General features: G+C 38.3%; 1 protein-coding gene across 3 annotated transcripts in view; it reads right to left on the bottom strand.

Moving 5' to 3' along the window:
• LOC109037617 (ATP-binding cassette sub-family G member 4) overlaps nt 1-20212 on the bottom strand; it is a 157246-nt gene that overhangs the window by 135293 nt on the left and 1741 nt on the right. The window contains exon 1 of one of the 3 annotated variants that reach the window (XM_072299205.1): nt 18415-18472. The exons of the other annotated variants lie outside the window; for them this stretch is intronic. The gene's annotated coding sequence lies outside the window, so the exon portion shown is untranslated. Of the gene's footprint in view, nt 1-18414; nt 18473-20212 lie in introns of those variants that run through there. 3 annotated transcript variants of the gene reach the window in all.

The following is a 20212-nucleotide window of genomic DNA, read 5'->3' as shown; positions in this document are numbered from 1 at the left end:
TTGCAATCATCGGAAGAAAGTAGCAGCTAATTTCTTGGAAGTAAAGGGGGGATATCGATAAGGGCCAAAATTAGCCCACTACCGGAATCTCAAAATTTCGCGATATTTTCCAGTTATCGGCGTCTATAATAGAGAAATACTTGTGTTTTGGCCATACTCACACCTTTTGCCTCCATGACGGAGACCCTTTGAACGCTGAAATCCACAAAAATGTGCGATTATCCCATGTACCGCTTAAAAAATTGTCAAAACGAACTCCGCGCTGAGGATGCCGAAGGGAGAGCCGGCGCATTGCGTCCGGTGGAACGAGTCAATAGGAGAGGTCGGACAAAATTTGGAAACTTTAAAAGCTTATAACTCCGTTTTTACAAAACTTTGAGGTTCTAAAAGTGGTTCCATTGGTTTCTTTGAGAAATTTTCAACCAAAAGCATCCCTGAAGTTAAAATTTTTATGAGATAAATGTAAAATCTCACAATTTTTGTCAAAAATTTCATTTCCGACCTCGATCCACTGTGCGCCTATCAAATTTTACTCGCACGAGAGTCTAAGTATTTTTTAAGAATCTTAATTTGTTTGCGGGGTTTGAAATTCGTTCGTATCGTGGTTGATTCGGAATCAGCGAAAAGGTGTCATCAAAACCCTAGATTTGGGTCTTACATCATCCTACACGGACTAAACTCACGATAAGATTGTTACCGCAGAGTTTCACGATTTCGCAGAATCGACCATCGCGGCGTGGGCATATTAAAGCAATAGCGTTGTCCAGACGTAACCCAGTAACCACAATTACCGAAACAGCCACATAACACCTCGTAGACGACGTAATAAGAAAGGCGGGGAGGGTGGCACTCGGGGTAGTGACCCACGAATTTTATGACAGTCTCAGAAATTGACACAATCCCGCGATTTTTAGCACGCTGCTTTGATTTGCCCGAATCGTGCTCTGGAGAAGCGTCATATTGTGCCGGAAAGAGCGCTGTCTCTAAATATATGGCCCCATTCCGAGTTTTTTTAAGTTAAATGAAGACCTCCCGCTTCTCCTCTCCGGGATATTCTACCGGAAGATTTGCAAAGGAGAATTTTTCCGGAGGATTTGCAAATCGATAATTTTTCCGGAAGAGCAAATTGAGAATTTTTCCGGAAGATTTCGGAGAATATGCCGGAAGATTACGGAAATTTTCCCGGATAATTTTATTTGACGTGTGGGAGGCCTGGTTAAATGGACGAGAACACCAACTTACGCCTTGTCTCCACGGAATGTTTCACGGGATTTTTCCCACGTTCGAGTCACAGGAATGAAACTTCTGAGCTTTTTCCCCGTTAAATAACACGACAAACTTCTTCTTATTTTTACACCGTTCCTAGGACTCCACAAGGACTTTTAGTCGGTACTGTGATTAGTATTGACTAACTCAAATTTTTTCCCAACTTCGCAAGTGAGATTTTTCCCTAGGACAAATCCCATGAAACGTTCCGTGGAGACATAAGGCCTAAAGGAGTGAAAAGTTTCTGCATGCCGTACTGACATCTTAGCCGAAATTTCATTCAAGTAGGCTTTCAATTTTCGCGGAATTAGATGATAATTCTGCAGGTGGGAGATTGTGCTCAACCGACCAATAAACTTTGAATTTCCGCATCGTTAAATATAGTAATTTTGGGAGTTAGCGAACACAATTAACAGTTCAAAGAATGGGCCAGGACAGCTTTATAATGGACTGAAATAGAAAGACAAAATGTTATCAACTAGCAAGAATCACCACTGACTTCGGTGCGTAATTAGATTCAAAGCATGATTTAAAATTTTTGCAGGATTAGATTACATAGTTATTTTTGAGGTGGGAGAACGCAATTATTTGTCAAGGGTATGGTCAAGAAAGGACCATAAATTCGGCCCTCAATGTCGAATAATTCCAGAGATCCGAAGTAACCTTACCGTCATTTTGGACTACGTTAAGCAGAAAGAAACCAAGCTACATCAGCTAATGCCAAATTTAATTGGGCGATTTGACTTTTCACATGAGAACGGTTGTGCGGATTTTTGTGCAAATTTCAGTGAATTTTCTGCAAAGTGCGAAGCAAATTCCTTAAAATTTTCAAAAGAATCCGCACTATCGTTCTCTTGTAAAACATTGAATTGCCCTGTTTGACAATAGCTAATGTGGCTTGGTTCCTTTCTGCTGAACGCGGTCCATTTGGGCCCCACGATGAGATCCTACACTACGCTGCCTTCCTTAAGAAGAACGCCGTATGAACCTTCAGGCGTTGCCAAATTTCCTTCGACAAATCACGAGTTTTCAGAAAAATTTGTGAATATTTTTTCTTCAATTCTTAAGAGTGTGACGCGATCTGAATCTCCCGCCAGATCGCGTCTGCTTACGAAGCAGATAGCGCGCGGTCTGGCCGGAAAAGCTCAAACCGTGAACTTGAGAATCAATAGAATAAGAAGAACAAAACAGAGTTTTTTTCTTGTTTATGCCATCCCGTACCGTCCCGTATCGTTGCGAAGCCGGCGAAGTATTAGGTACCGAAAAGTTGTGTGAAGTGCGTTTCTTTTGCAAAAGTCATAGCTAGCCGTCGATTTGTGTTGTGCAACTGTGTTCCTCGTGATTAGGTATCACATTCGATCGCGGAATTGAGGAGTTATCAGGCGGATAGTGAATTGAGCCACGAGGCCCAGAGTGTGGTGCAAGAAAGCAAGGCAGCCGAGATCGCCCCACCCACTCTCATCAAAAATCAGGTACCAGGGTGACGCAGGACGTGAAACGTCACGTGAATAGCGCCTGCGTCCACATAGCCGTCCCGCTCATTACTATCGGAGCATCAAAGCCTCGGCACACCAGCCATCACCTGAGGCTCAGCCTGCCACACACCGCCGTTTATCATCGCCTCCAACCGCCACCCGTGCTTTCCGCTGTGTGTTCTGATTCTCACCTGTAGTAGCATGTTGCTTGATGATACTGCTCTTGGTGATTATATTTGCTCATGATTTTTGCTTTTGTGCCGCTTGTATCTTTCATTCTGTATTTTCCTCTATGTATGTTTATTCTCACCTGTAGTTGTATGCTGCTTGATGATATTGCTTTTGATGATGATATTAGCTCATGATTTTTGCTTTTGTATCGCTTGTATCTGCCACTCAATATTATCCCTTTTCTGCAGATTCTCACTTGTAGTGTCATGCTGAATTGTCTCGTATCGCTTGTATTTTCCACTCTGTATTATCCCTTTTCTGCAGATTCTCACTTGTAGCGTCATGCTGAATTGTCTCGTATCGCTTGTATTTTTCATTCTGTATTACCTCTTTTCTGCAGATTCTCACTTGTAGTGTCATGCTGAATTGTCTTGTATCGCTTGTATTTTTCATTCTGTATTATCCCTTTTTCTGCAGATTTTCACTTATAGTATCATGCTGAATTGTCTTGCATCGCTTGTATTTTTCACTCTGTATTATCTCTTTTTCTGCAGATTTTCACTTATAGTGTCATGCTGAATTGTCTTGTATCGCTTGTATTTTCCACTCTGTATTATCCCTTTTCTGCAGATTCTCACTTGTAGCGTCATGCTGAATTGTCTCGTATCGCTTGTATTTTTCATTCTGTGTTACCTCTTTTCTGCAGATTCTCACTTGTAGTGTCATGCTGAATTGTCTTGTATCGCTTGTATTTTTCATTCTGTATTATCCCTTTTTCTGCAGATTTTCACTTATAGTATCATGCTGAATTGTCTTGCATCGCTTGTATTTTTCACTCTGTATTATCTCTTTTCTGCAGATTTTCACTTGTAGTGTCATGCTGAATTGTTTTGTATCGCTTGTATTTTCACTCTGTATTTTGTCCTTTGAGACCGGTTATCGCCGGTAGCTTCTTACTGCAATTACTATTATATCGCTTGCATTTGTCATACTGTATTTCCCATGTATGCTTGATTATCTTTTGTAGCTTTAGCTTCATTTGTTTCGGTATGGCTTGCATTTCTCAAGTCTGCATATTTTGCATTTAGAATCTTGTTAAATTCAGTTAGGCCTGAATGTAGTTTGTGGTTTATGCTGCAATAGATTTTGTAGTGCTTGTATTTCTCATTGTTGTGTAGTATTTTCTTGATATAAATTGTATTATCCCTGTACTACCGCATTGTTATTGTAGTATGCTTTCCCAGACCCTAGCCAACCCTGAGCTTCCGTAGGTGTTGGAGACACAGGTTGGCGCCCGAAGTCCGGTTATTTTCTAGAGTTGAGTGAAACCCTGTGTCCTCCTAACCATGTGGCGGGAAGAGTGATTTTTCCCCGTTACAAGAGGATTTTGTACGTAATTATATCTAAAATTTCTGAAAATTTCTAGGTGAAATATGCATAACTTTCTTCAAAAATACATGTCTTATTCGGGAAATTTGTCAACGCTCGAACCCAAGTAGCATTTTCCAACGGAAATCGGCGATAAAATCGCTAGGATCATCAACATCTAAGCGATTATCCTCGATCTTGTTACAATGTAATCGTAACTATATTGACCGGCAATTTATCGCGATATATGGCGATTTAATCTCGATTTTATCGACGAAAATTGATCGCGATTTTATTGAATAAAAAAATTGCGATGCATAGCGATTTAATCGCCACGAATCGCAATTTTTTATTCGTAATATTGCGATAAATTGCCACCGATATAATCGCGATAATCAACCGATGAAATCGCTATTTATCGCGATCACTGCTACTTGGGAATGTTCATACGGCGTTCTTCCTTAGCACGGCAGAGTGCAGTGGCATGGCGTGAATTGCGATGTATCGATTGTTATGCCATTTAAACCTATGAAAAAAGATCGATTATCAGGGTGTTCGCAACGAACACCTTTAGTAATCGATTCTTTACCACAGCTTCAAATGGCGAGATATCGATAATCGAGTATTCACGCCACGCCACTGGCAGAGTGCGGGTTAAGAGGACGAAGGCTACCGGAGCAAATGAATAAACTCGCCGAAAAGCACATTAATTCGATGAAACGATAAGTTCAACGGCGGAGCGAGGGGGGTCAAGCCGGCTGACGGTGAGCCAGGTAAACAAGTTTGAGGTATGATCCGGTGATGCTCACGCCAGAACAGGAAACATAGATGAATCGCGGTCGTTTCCGGTTTTAATTCCTCTCGATCGTGACTTACGGAGACGTAAAAAAAAAACACTGCGGTCGCTTTAATTGAACAAGGCTGAAATTTCACGAACGCAGCCCGCGTCCGCCTCGCGCCGCGCCGCACAGAGGAACCGGCTACTCGAGGAGGTCGCACATGAAATTTTTGGCTAAAATTTCATATGTTGATGTTTATTTCTTTATGAATGGAGATTTTGCGCGTGTGAGGAATTTGCGATTTGGCTATTAATTTTTACGTAAAAGTTCGCGAGAAACACGATGGTGCCACTGGTTTTCTGTGAAATCAACTTCCAAGTTCAAAAAAAGCTCTCAAGTTGAGGCCAAAATGGAGGGGATATTCCACGCTATCCTGAGAGTCTACTTGTACATCAAGACAATCTCTCCATGCAAAGATAGGTAGCAAATACATTGACAGGGCTGCCACTTTATTTGGGGACTCTATAACTGAAATCACGGCAACCCTGTCAATGTATTTGCTCCCTATCTTTGCATAGAGAGTTTGTCTTGATGTAGAGGGGGACTCTCAGGATAGCGTGGAATATCTCCTCAATTTTAGCCTCAACTTGAGAGCTTTTTTTGAGCTTGGGAGTTAATTTCAGAGAAAACCAGTGGCACCATTGTGTTTCTCGCGAACTTTTACATAAGAATCAGTAGTCAAATCGCAAATTCCTCACACATGCAACATCTCCATTCACTTTCAAACGGTGTTTCTGCAAGGAAATTTCACAAAAAAAACTAATGGAACTACTTTTAAAGTTTCTCGCTTCACATTTTTGAAAATATGAACTCTTAAAGTTTCCAGATTTTGTCCGACTGCCCCTATTGACGCGGACCAGTGTGCGCCGGGCGGACCATCGTTTTTTTACGCGTGTCTAGTTCCAAGTCCAACTCCCCCGGCGGGCTTATGCGTTCGTTTAATCTTCCTCCCGCCGACAATCAAAGATTTATCGAATAGATGAATTTCCTCAAAAATCCTAGACAAAGTGTCGGGCGTCTCAATGACGAACCAAGTCGCATCTAAGAGGTTTTAAGGACTAATGTTGGAAGGAAGCATTTATTTCAACCGCCGATGTATTTCCGATCGACAATAGGACGTGTTTGAATCAATAGAAACTATCGCCGATTTGAATTGGGCCCTGTCATCTGATTATTGAAATCGATAGACAAAGCTAAAGATAAAGGAGTCCCCGGGCTCCCCTCTCTCCCAGGATAGAGAAATTCACTGAGCGTATCTTTGGAGCTGAGGGTAACTCAAAAATTCATCTTGACAGGGTGTTTAGCATCCCCTAGACCTTCCTTAACGAGGTATCTGTCTGGCCCCTCTCCAACAAAAAGTTCTAAGTTCCGACCGAGCTAGGCTATATATAGACAAATTGATAGACAAAGCTATATATAGCTTTGTCTATCAATTTTAATAATCGGCCCGCAGGGAGTGAAATGGAACTACTACTGTAGCGTCTCTCGTAGATTATAGTAGGTATCGCTGTTACAGTTGGCCTATTCTTACCTCCTTTCTCCATTGCAACCAGCCGCCAATAAGATGACTATAATTTCTCTTTGTCTTCTTTGTCTATAGCTTTGTCTATTAATGTCAATATATCAGCCCGCTGGTCGTTACGCGACCAGAAACTAGTTGGAGCTAAATTGCAGAAATTTGAGAAAATGACTGCGCATTTGGTTCAATTTACAGTTCAAAGACTTTCTTTTGTTTTTGTTTCATGCCATGACTTTTCAAGGACGTTACACTTTATTGAGGAAAACGCAAGTGAACATTTTTACGTACGTATAAAAACAGAGGTGTAAGAGTAAGATAAGGGCCCTCAATTACCTTCTTGAAGATTCTTTTTTATGAAGAGCTAGAAAAATACACATCTAAAATGAATTCTGAAGCTACTCGCACATTGAGTGTCAGGTAACTAATAAAAAGAAACGTTTTACCTCAATTCAGCCTTTAATGATAACCGTAAATTCTTTCGTGTGTGAGTTTAATGTTAAGGGGGGTGTGCATGTTCAATGTATATGAACTTTAAGGTCAAGTTGAGCCTTTCTTCCTTACCGCGGGAGGGAGAAAATCCAGATAGAAGCTCAAGCTTGTTCTTTTCTGAAAATTAATAAACTTTAAATTTACATTACTCAGCTCAATTTTTTTAAAAACTTGAGCTTATGTAATCTGTACATTTTTTTTTTCAGTGAAGTTCATTCCTTCGCACGGTAAACGATGATAAGACCACATTAAATTGACCTGGGTGTATTTTGAGAAAAGGGAAAGATTTCTGGTCCAGCTTGGCAACGTTGGAAAATTATATCCGAGTGTACCGGTCAAAGAAGTTTTACGAAGGGTGGAATGCATTAAAGAGCGGAAGCTGACGAATGAAATTGCCCCAAAATCAGGGTAATGAGAGCGGCCGACGCGTGCTCTCAACAAATTATTAGATTACCACCCGGCCGCTAACCATTCTTGCCAAACTTTCCTTCCAGTCAATTTCTCACTACTAAGTCTCGCATAGATACATTTCAAAATCAGAAATTTTAAAAACACTATGTCCATATACAACCATACATAAGTATAACTGGATCGCATCTAGCAAAAAGGAACCAGCGTGATTACAATGTTGTAAGAAGGTTGTCTCTTCATAATTATCCAAAAAAAGAAAATCTCCCAGAATAGCAAAAAGTTTTTGCTTCCCACCAAAAAATTGTCAATCTGAGAGGCAAAGAGTTGCGTAAATTTTAATATTGTACATAATTTGAGTGGGTACTTTTAAAAGAAAAGAAGGAGTTGCACGATTTTGAAAACACTGTAATCCCGCTGGCTCCGTTTTGCTAAATGCGATCCAATTATCTCCAACCCTCAAAAATTTCTCCATTCGATCTCCTCTTTCTTGCAAGTCCGAAAAACCTAGAGTTGATTCTGCATACTTCGGCGTATTTCAAGAAAATTATTCTGCTCATCTCGCGCACAGCTAAGTCTTTTTGACATTATTTTACACTTCACAGCATCAATCAAAGATCACCACGAACACCGTGTTTATTCACCTAAATAGCAGCGTAATAGCGTCTAATAGAGATCAAGTGCATGCGGACAGTCGTAAAATTGAGGTCACGCGTCGCGCTATGACCATTTAACGGTAGAATAGGGAAAAAGCATAGGCCTTCTTCAGGAAAGTCATTTTGCGAGAACACTTCGCGAATGATGCTATTGCGATGCTGCAACGCGTTGATAAAAATGACATTTCTCATGATGAGTTTTCCAGGTCAAAAACCTGGGAAATTTTTGATTGACCCATTTTGAAAAACCGTATCAGAATCTTCATAAATACAACGCTAAAATAAGGACTTTAAATAATTAACTCGTGTGAATTTCGGCAATAAAAAAAATTGTTTTCCGTGAGGCGAAAATAAGCACTGCAGATTTTGGAGGATAGAAAAGGTTTTTTTTTTTTTTTTTTTTTTTTTTTTTTTTTTTTTAATTAGCATCATGGTTAGTAATGTCTTTGCACCTTTTGACTAATTACCTAAAAGTCAACAAACATTTTCATCATTATTTAATTGTATTCTTTTTGAAAAATCTCTGAGTTGGTTATGTGAGAAAATATTACAACCGGATTTCCTTCCATTGTGAAAACGCTATAAATTCGCATTTTCCCCCCTTCCCCTCCCCCAAATAAAGGAAGATGTTGAATAATTAAAAAAGTCAACATCCAAACGATGTAACCACTTTATTTTCTAACAGCATGATATTATAATTTAATCGCTCGGAGTTCGTAATTTTCATAACTGATAATGTCGCTAAAAATTAGCACTGACAAATTACTGATTTTCCCGGGGGAAAAAACCAAACATTGTTCACGATTTTTGGTTCGTATACAGAATATCGTCGATAAAATCGCGATAGTCTACCGATCGTATGATATTTCGCAACTTAATAATTACTACTTGGGCGTTCGGTGACTAATAATGGGGTTTGGCAACGTCCATCAGCTGTCTACCGGATCTGTGACCGGACCCTTGTTCTATAAAGTCCGCGAGGTTATATTCAATTAAACTCATTGTCAGCCTATCCGCTATCAGTTGGACGTAGTTATGCCGAAAGAAACTATGTGCATAGGGCCTGCGTGCGACATATGTCCTTTTAGCATAAATACGTCCAGTTTAAGCTCTTAATTAGATGGAGAGATGTTTCTTTGCCAATGATTTACTCGATATCGCGACCCGTTTTTTTTCTACCGGGGAGATCGTTCATGTACTGTAACGAACAGTGTTTCCATATCATACACCAATAATCATATATATTGGTATGATAATATGAGGAAAATTGAAATATTTCGTTACAATTTTGCATGAGTTTTTCGCACGGCGAGTCGTTGCCCCTGAAGATTTTCCTGCTTCCTCTGACCTATATCCTTGTGAGAGTACGCGGTTCCTCACGAATTGTGAAGCACTAATTGTTCAGTTTTATCTCAAACATATTTTAAGAGGATCAATCATGGCAAAATCGCAAATTGCCGGTTTTTTGCAAGGATATTTCCTCTTACATGCTCAGCATTAAAAAAAAAAAAAAAACTAAAACAATCGTTTATCCCACGATTTGTTCTCCAAAAGACGTCTTAAATGAATGAAGATTGTGTGGTGCACTTTTTAATTATTCTAAGAGTGCTCAATTCAATTTTCTACCCAAATGTCCCCAAAATGATATCTTTTTGGAAGTGAATGTGATTTTTTTTGACAATTTGGTTAACCAGTCATTTTTTAGTTTATTTTTTTCTCTTCTTCTATATTATTCTCTTAAACACGTAAGCACGAAAATCTGATGAGGTGATTTTTCAAATTTTGAGTTTAAAGACGAGTCAAAAATTTCGGAGGAAATGTTTAAAACTTTACCAAAAGTCGAATTTTTAAAATTCTAACACACTCCTCGTTACTTTCAAGTAAAGGATGTAAAAAATCGAAGAGGAACAGACCAACTAAGAAAGAACCTACGGGCTGATTGTTGAAATTGATAGACAAAGTAGACATAGAGAGTATGGGAGGATCCTATTGGTTGAAATGAGTGGCTCCTGTAGACTAAGGGAGAAAATGATGGACTAACATAAGCTCTCTCTTAAGTTGTCGTTAGTTAGTCTATTACCTACCTCCTTTGTCCATTGCAATCACCCACTTACACCAACAGGATCCCTCCATATCCCTTATGTCATCTTCGGCTATGACTTTGTCTATCAATTTTAACTATCAGCTCGCTGGTAGATCCTGAGGAAAAGAACATTGTTTGGTGGAATTATACCACGAACCAGTCCCGTTTGGATTTCTGATAATTTATCATCAGATTATCTTTTAACCATACAAAATTTTGTCAAGAGGCTTTTTTATAAGTCGGATTTTTTTATTTATGTCGGATCATGACAATGGGCCTGTTGCAAACTTTTGCTAGAGCAAAAATAAGAGTTGTTTCTTATAGATAATGCCTCAAAAATCACGATGAGCGCATCGGCAAAGTCTGAAATGCACTCATAACTTCACAGTCTGCGTAAGAAATTTGCGGTTTTTTGAGCTTCCCGCTTCAAAAACGATACTACGGCACAGGTTAACATTTTGTAAGAGGAGTCGTTCCATCGTCGACACTAATCATCATGGCCGACGCCAATCCGCCAAAACACGTTTGATGGGACGAGATAACACCTGAACTGGATTAGACCAGATAACAATCGGTGTGTTAACGTTCATATTTTCCACGCCCGAATTGATTGACCTTGAACTCTCCTCGAATTACGCGCGGAACTGCGCAAGCGTCGGCCATGATGAATATTGCCGACGATGGAGCGACTCCTCTAACAAAATGTTCACCTGTGCCGTAGTATCGTTTTTGAAGCGGGAAGCTTAAAAAAACGCAAATTTCTTACGCAGATTGTGAAGTTTTGAGTGCATTTCAGACTTTGCCGATGCGCTCATCGTGATTTTTGAGGCATTATCTACAAGAAACAACTCTTATTTTTGCTCCAGCAAAAGTTTGCAACAGGCCCATTGTGATGAAATAATTTAAAACCTGAATTGCCAAATACCCGAACCTGCTTCGCATTCAAAATGCAGGCAAATCAAATTGTATTCAAAGAACCCGTACTTATTCTCGCACCTTCATGTTAAATGAGAATGAGAATAAACAAAAGATGTGGCGTTTCTTTCTCTCTATTTCCTCTTTCCTCTGCGCTTTGCACTTCAAAGTGATGGGAAAATATCGAGACAAAAACAATTTGCCCGAAGCTGCGCATATACATTTGACGCAAACTAGGACTTTAACGCGCACTAGGAAAGTAGTCCATGAATTCGCAGCGTCTAATCAATGGTAATTCTAGCAAGTTTGTAACGCTGCTTCCCCTCGCTTTAAAGCCATATTACATTTTCGATTCTGGATGAGTCTGTCTGCTTCTGCTTCGCTTAAAATCGATTATTTTCATGTATTCAAATGGGGGAAAAGAAGTGTTGTCAGTTTGCAAGAATTGTCGCTGTATATAGCTGCGGCAATGGCCGGAGAAATCAGAGATGGAATATTTAGAACTGAATTCGATGTTCATCGTTCTTCTCGAATAAAGATAGTCTACTAGAAAAAAGGCTCATATACACGGAGAAAAACAAACTATCATTTTTTGGGCCAGGGAGGTGATTTTTGAAATTGATAGACAAAGCTATAGACAAAGAAGCCAAAAAAGATATGGAAGGATCCTATTGGTGGAAGCGGGTGGTTGCAATGGACAAAGAAGCCCATTCAACTCCCTATGTCTCTTATGTCTATCGCTTTGTCTATCAATTTCAACAATGAGCCCACAGCGCTTGTATCGACTAGATAATAAGTTGAAGTAAAATTTATAAACTCTGCTACACGGGCAGTCGCATCTCATGCTTCGCATTTAAATGCGAGTGGTTCATTATTCAATCAAAATTACTTGGATTTAACACGCTTCCGTGAAAGCGAGGGATCACAAAAAAAGTCAAGTACACATTACAAAGGGCAATTCTCAGCCTGTCAACTCTGATCCAACGTCAATAAAAAGCCTTGAATGCGCGTCCTAGTGAAACGAAGCGCCTCAATGAATCATCTTTCACACGCAGATCGGATGAGCAGCTGACCATAAAAAAAATTCGCGCACCCAATTTTAATGGCGATTTCATATTTGAGGCTGGATAACCTTTGTAATTTTTACTTGTCAAACAACCCTAATTATCTATTCTGACAAACGATGTCACATTCCAAATGCTCAATGAGATCCGAGAGATCGATGAGTGAGGAGTCTTTGACAGCAGCTTGGGTTATTGATGAATTTTTCGGTTGTCAACAATAATCGATGCTGTGATCCGGGTGAGGTCATCTACAATGGGATCCATCCTAAGCAACTTACAAGGCACATTAATTTAAATGAAAAATTTAATGACTCAAAATTTTACCACTCTCGTTGCCATGTCAAGAGTAACGATGATTTTTAAAATAATATGTTAAAGGATATATTTTTTGCGAGCTAATAGTCAAATCAGGCATTTTTATCAAATGCTTGGACAAATTGTCAAAACCTTGAAAGGTAAAATTGCAATTTGAGAAAAGAAAAACTCCTGATTGTGGATTTTCAACATTTCCCACATTATTTTTTCCGTCTAAGTTTCGAATAATATGTATGAGAAATGACGTTATTTTGAAATAGATATTCATCATTTTAAACTGAGGTATTAGATAATAAAATCACACTCTCTCAGAGACTTAATGCTTGCGGTAATTTTAAATGAGGAGCATCCTCATTCTTACAAAATAAATTGAGGAATCAACATACTAATAAGAAAATTCAATCGAATAAAATCCGATCAAGATAAGTTATACCCTTGAGAAATTGGTTTTTATGATCTCAAAGTATTATTTTGCGTTATGACAGCTCAAGGTCAATTCCAAAACGTGCAAAAAAACTGAAAATGACTTATATCTCCCTCAAAAAACTTTACAAAAAAATGTCGGGAACACGTGCCGAGGTTCGTGTACGGTGTCCCCCCTTCCCTATTTTGCATGAAAAGAGAATTTTACCCAAAGACAGTGCACTGTGCCGGACCGAATGTTTCCTCGAGAAAAATTTCTCACGAACAACCTTCAATTAATCGAATTAATCGAAAACCTTCAATTTTGTCCGTGAATAACGCACGCAAGTACAGCTTTTGGCTGACTACCTTTTGCGCACAAAGTACATTTGTGGTAATTTTTCCGATTATCGTTGCCGCTTAAAATCATTTTCGCACCGATATTTTTCTGTAGTAAGTTAATGGCAACGTCGAGAAAAATATGAGGCATATTTAAGGAAAATGAGTGAACAATTTATTTGAATTATCTTAAAAGTTTCGAGCATGATATCGATTCAAGACACGCTTTAAAAATTCATACCAAATATCACGATTAAAATAAAAAACTTGAAACATGCGCGATGAAAAATGTACTAAAATAACTATTTACTTCATATTCGTCCTGCTCAGATACTGTGCGATGTTGCCAGATGTTTGAGATCTGATTTGTGCGAAAATGATTTTGTGCAGCGACGATACTCGGAAAAATTACCATAGATGTACTTTGTGCGGAAAAGATATTCTGCCCAGCTTTTGCATGTGGACCGCCGTGCCGCAGTTTGACAACACCGTGATTCGTAAGGTACTCGGACATATTCTGCGACACGGCGCTGCGTTCGGATCCTTGAGCCTGTTCTCCGCGAATAATTTTCGTTCTTTTAAGGTCCTAAAATTCGCGACGTCGGAAGTTACAGAATTTGATTAATCTTTTTTCGCGTGCGATCTTGATTATGATGGCGGCTCAGCCCGCAAAATCTTCTACCCGGGCCTTTACCCCCTCCAAATCGTCATGGAAGTGGTTTGGACGAGGGAAAATCTGCGATTCAAGATCCAGCTGTGCCCTTTCGTGATTTCAGCCGTGAAGCTTCCTTGAAGCTCCGACTAACATTCAGTATATTTACACAAACAGGAAATTTATTCCATTTTTCTACTCCAGTGAATATTCAGTCAAGCATCCGCGAGGAGTTCTAATTCAGAAGAATAGGTTGCGATAAGTTGTATGTATTGAGCTAATTTGATTACTGCATTTTATGGTTTATACGTAGCTTGGTTCGAAAATCACGTATTTCACTTTGCGACGTCGTAGACTTCCCGCCATTCTTCATCTCATAATTTGAAAACTAATGGATATAATTTCTTGAAAATCTCTGTCATTTTTCTTCTTTGGAAAGAGCGTTTTCTTTGAAAATTTCCGGTATCAAAGTTGCCCTGCTCCCCTTCAACAGAATAAAGCAGAAGCAAGCGTCGTTTTAGACCTTAGCAAAGGACTTATAACACTTTTCAATTGAGTCGCAACAAATTGCATTTTTTAAAGTATTGGTTGTTGCCTATATTTCTAATTCAAAGAGCCAACGATTTTTGTAAAAAAAAAAAATCAAGACCATTAAATTTTATTAGGTTGGCCTGGAGTTACAACGTGTTGAAACTGTATTGAAATGTTCAAACTTTTTCTCTGAGTAATTCTACTCGGGAGACGACTATTCTGCCGTGCTAAGGAAGAACGCCGTATGAAAATTCGAGAGTTGCCAAATTTCCCCCAGTAAAATGTTAATTTTTGAGGATAGTCATGGATATTTTTCCTTAGAATTTTCAGGAGCTTTTGGTGAATTTGCAAACAAAATTATCTGGAGATTTCGAAGAAAAACAGTCATAAGTTTACCATGATATTCGTGTTTTATCAAAAGAAATGTGGCAACGTCTGAAGGTTCATACGGCGTTCTTCCTTAGCACGGCAGTATGGCACCCTATGAAAAAATCATAACGAGACCTCGGTCACACTCTACATTCTTGCCCTTCTATTATATCTTACCCTCTGAATTAAGTACTTTATTCTAAATAAACAAGTCGTAAGTCCAAAACGAATGCGAAAAGTGGGCTCTAAATGTCTCGGTCAAAAAAAACTAAATAAGTAAACGAAATGGCGAGAGAAGAAAAAGAAAAATGAAGTAGGTAATTAAAATCTCTGGTGGGCAAGTAACTAAGGGGTTTGCTTCGCATTCATATGGGTGTAGTTACTCAAAATATATTTCCTTGATTACTTAGCTGTGAGTTTCGACTCTTTCCCCCAAAGACATTCTTCCCCCACGCTTGTAAATTTCAAGGTTTAAAACTCGAGAAAATAATTCAAATACTTTTCTCCGCCTCCTATTCATTTGTCTGGCGAGACAATTTTTTCTTCATTACACAACCTTTGCTGAAAATGTAAAAGTTACGTTTGAATGTAGAATTGCGAGGGGTCCTGCTTGGGATGGTACAACCGATTGCGACAAAGACTATAATACACGGGAAAAGTTGCAAAGGAGAAAATTGAATTCACGAGCAACAGTGCGATCCGAGCAATTATTTCAAATTAAATACGAGAGAAAGATAAAGGAAAAGTTTTCTCCCGCACCAAACATAAAACCTTTGTTAGGGGGTGAGACCTTTTAATTTACTTTGTTTTTATCTCTCATTCAATTATAATCATTCGCCAACTTCGTTTCCTTTTTTCCTGTTCTTTTCTTCTAATTTCACGAGTTCATTATTGATTACCCGCCAGCAATCGAGCATAATTTCACTTTCAATTTTTTTCCCTTCAGTACAATATCGTGTTACTTAATCCACATATTTTTAGGTTTTCCTCGATGTCTTTTTCTTTATGTATCTATACTTGTGTTTAAGTATGATATAATTTTATAATTAGGTCGCACAAAAAATCAGAGTGGTAACTCTTCGTTTGGAATGCAGTTATGGGAATTGTGTCTCGAGATGAAGAATTATAATATTGAGTTACCAAAACTGAAACTAATTAAAGTCTGATTAAAGTGCTAATTTGACTGCGTTAAGCAGAGAGGAACCAAGCCGCATCATCTACTGCCAAATTTAACAGAGTAGTTTAATTTCTACATGAAAACGGTTATGCAGATGTTTATGTAAATTTCAGTTAATTTTCTGCAAGGGCAAATTCCTTGAAATTTTCAAAATAATCCGCACAAACGTTCTCTTGTAAAACATTAAATTGCCTACACTTAATTAAATTTGGCATTAGCTGATGTGGCTTGGTTCTTTTCTACTAAACGCGGTCCAATTCTGCATAGTTTATAATGAAGAAAACCTAAAAATAGCAAAATTAACGTTAATAGGGGAGTTCTAAGTTAGAGAGTATTCAATCACAAATCTGAGAAATACGCGGTTGAATTTTGCTGTCGCTAGCTATTGAAGCAGTCCATTTCAAACGCTATAACATTACTTACAACGTAGATTAGGTCTTAAAATCGTGACTTAATGTTCTCGGAAGTGTTCAAAGGTATTGCGCATCGAAAACTGAATTTCTATACTTATGACCTCAAGCGTTTCTTTCTCTAGGTATATATACCCTGGTAAAAATTGGCAGTAGAATGTGTGTTCCAAAATACTATAGACCTAAAGCCGGCTGTAAGATTTCCAATAGCTTCTGTAGCCGGCTATACAATTTCTTATAGCCTTTTATAGTCGTGGCACGCTGCGGCACGGCAGGCGGGCAGAGAGCGTGAAACGCGCATTGGCGCCTACAAACCTAACAGGGATACTTCACGCATTGCGCAACGCGTGAAGTATCCCTGTTAGGTTCGTAGGCGCCAGTGCGTCGCCGCTCCACTTTGTGTTAGGCTCTAATATTTAATCTCGCGGAGTCAGCGTTTTTCAACTCATGATTTTGAAATGTTTGCACACTCTGTATGGACAACTCTCATTTTAATTGATGAAAAAAAATATGTTTTAAAGGAAAATATAATGTAAGTTTTGTAAATATAAAGGTAGTTCCGTATCAAACTTAATGATTTCCAAAGCACACGGATTTCTACACAATTTCTAATAGCCTTTCATAGCCAATGGCGATAAAGTGTAAAGCCCGGCGATAGGAACTATAGCCCGACTGTATACTTTTTTATAGCTTCGTATAGCCCGGCTATATGATTTGCTCCGCTTTCTACAGCCAGCTAGATGATTTTCAACAGCCTTCTTTAGTCGGCTATAAGAACTCCTATGGTATTTTGAAACGCAACTCCTATCGCCAATTTTTACCAGGGTAGTGGAAAAAGTTAATCTTTCACATTAAATCCCATTTTGCGAGATTTCATCATTATTAACTAACATTAGTGTTGTAACGGCAGCAGTAGTTTATGGATAAATAATATTGTTTTCAATACATTATAAATTATAAATACGTTCCAAATGTTTTTTTTCTTCTTTTTTTTCATTCATAAAATTACTTGAAATTTTATCTGTGCAGATTTAAGGCTCCTGTGACGTCCTACCATTTAAAACATAGTTGGAGTAAAAACACGATCTAAATTAAAAAAGGGCAGGGAATTGTGATCTTTTGCACACATGAAAGGGTTGAAAGCAGGGGGAAACCAGGTGGATTTAAACGAGTAAAAATATCGTGGAGGGATCTTCTTATCAAAACTATATGCCTACAAAAACTTTCCACTTTGCGCTAAATTAGATTTTAATTGGGGCATAACCGGAAATATTCTTTGATGCGTCAGTGATAAAGATTGAAAAATGAAGACCACATAAATGGTTAAAATCATCACTCCTTCTAGACTGGGGACTCAATCATGAGCTTCGCCATCCGGTACACGGAAAAAAATTTAATTGCTGATTTAATAATGAAGTTTAAAAAAAAAATGTCCAACATGTTTCAATGTAGATTTTACAATAAACAAATTCTAATTTAACCACCCCCGTGGTTAAATTCGATTTCCACTATTGTGAAATGTACCTTTGAACCATGTCGGACATATTTTATAAAAATTTAATTGTTCAATCAGCAATCCGTTTTTTCCATGCAGGTTAAAACATAAATAATAACAGACTTATTACTCACAAATAGAAACATGTTTACAAATATCGACGCTGAAACTGCAAAAACGCGTATCTCAGTGTGCAACCCTGCAGACTTTCTGTCATATCTAATTCATATTCTAAGTGGCGCCGCAAAATACTCAAAGTAATTTATTTCTTGAAATTAAAACATCCCTGATTTGTCCACTCTGTATGAAAAAAATTCTGTAAAAATTTGAAAGTGTTCGTTCTCGATTTCTTAAATAAAAAGGAAGTGGAGATTTTGAAACACCGGAGACGAGACACCCGTTTTTGCAATGTCACCGTCGATGTAAGCCTTAATAATTTAAACTTAAACTATAATACGAAGAATTTCTTACCTGTGAATTGTTAGTCCAATGTTGCACATCACAGTCCCCCGAAAAAAAACCAACAACTTTATCTACCTATTCAACGAAACAACATACTAATATTGGAATGAAACCCGTAAACCCATAAACTAATTCCGTAAAAGGGAAATGCGGGCCCCAAAATGGAGAGAAATCAAAAGAAATCCGAAAAATATCGGAACCGGATCCGTCTTATGGGTCAGTTATCATTGCAGAATTAATTTTTATTGCAGAATGTGTGAGGTTTGATGATGTAAAATTTACAGTATTTTTGCTCCTCTTTCGTGCTACGCCGGGCGATGCTGATAAATGGGAGAAAGGAAAATCATGTTGAATTATTCAAACTTAGTTCCTATTGTTTGTTCATTATTTCACTGCCTTAATTTACTTCACGAGTTGACAAATAAAACGCTGTTGTTAAAACGTTTATGAAGAGTGGGGATAGTAGCGAGCGGGTGTTATAAGAATGTAAATCAAATGACGGGACCTTCAAAAAGACTCGATCTCATTTTTAGGTCAGGGACTTTTAAAAAAAGGTCGGAAAATTATGGTTTTTCGGCCTTAGATGGACTTTTTCCCCACAATTTCCGACTTAAAATTTTGAGGAGATGAAATTGACACGGAAAGGGTATAATGGTTACGCACACTGCTATCTTGCCTTCAATTTCTGAGGTAGGCAAGAAAGCGTAATCCTTGAAGCAATGGTTAAATATTCAAGAATTTGTGCCTCATGATGTTTTCATCAAAGCATACTCCCCGTATATTGAGTCTGACTTAACCTTGCTCATTTTGATTCTCTGTTTCTGAATGAAATCTTCAAATAAAGCACTCTCGAATTTCCTCTGGAATACCGTGCTTCAAACAGTGAATGCAGAAAACGTCATTGCCTACGCTGAACATGTACTTTAATTTTTTATGGGTGGATTTCATTTTGCAATCAGGAACTAATACCTACTTCTTGCTCATTTTAGGAATAACATACGTATCACTAGTTTCCCACTTCAGGTACGTTATTTCATAGATGAGTCAGAAACAGTAGTTCCTAATTGGAAAATGCAGTCCAAATGGTAGGGATAATTCGATAATATTTTATACGGAATCAAGTGTCATACTTGAGATAAGGCTATCGTGATTCAGCTGTATAAATACTCCAGCAGCTTCTTGCAACGGAAAAATCGCGATATTTTTAAATTAAGCTGCCATTTTTTTTACAATTTTTGAGGGATAAAATCGCTAGGATCATCAACATTAGAGTGATTATCCTCAATCTTGTCGCGATTTTGACTCGATAAAATCACGTTCAATAAAATCGGAATTTTATTTCAATTTATCACGTTTTTTTATTAGATAATATTGCAATAAAGCGCCATCGATGAAATCGCGATTATATTGCAAATTTATGCCATGAAATCGCAATTTATTGCAAATGTCTATGTCCATCCGACAATATTGCAGTAGATAGACGTCGATCAAATCGCGGTACATTCTCCGATCAAATCGCGACCTATCGCGATTAGTGCTACTTGAGTACGAGTGCGCTCAAGTGCAAGTTTGCGTCTCATATTTGACGCCATAATGACCACATTTTAACCGGATTCTGGATCGAATTGCTGACATTGAAAATAAACAAGAAAAACAATTAAAAATCCCGATTTCAAAGAGAATAAATTCGCACCTCGGCTTTAACCGAGCTTAGGTACTGTCAGTTCAATGACTTCCTCTATAAAACTTGAGAATGTCATCGTTGAACTCACTCGACCGTTTATTATCTTCTACTATTTGTTTATTG

Source organism: Bemisia tabaci, chromosome 4 (assembly GCF_918797505.1).
Source record: "Bemisia tabaci chromosome 4, PGI_BMITA_v3".
Classification (NCBI taxonomy): domain Eukaryota; kingdom Metazoa; phylum Arthropoda; class Insecta; order Hemiptera; family Aleyrodidae; genus Bemisia; species Bemisia tabaci.
Note: the sequence above shows the minus strand (reverse complement) of the source record. Positions and strands in the feature narration are given on the sequence as shown.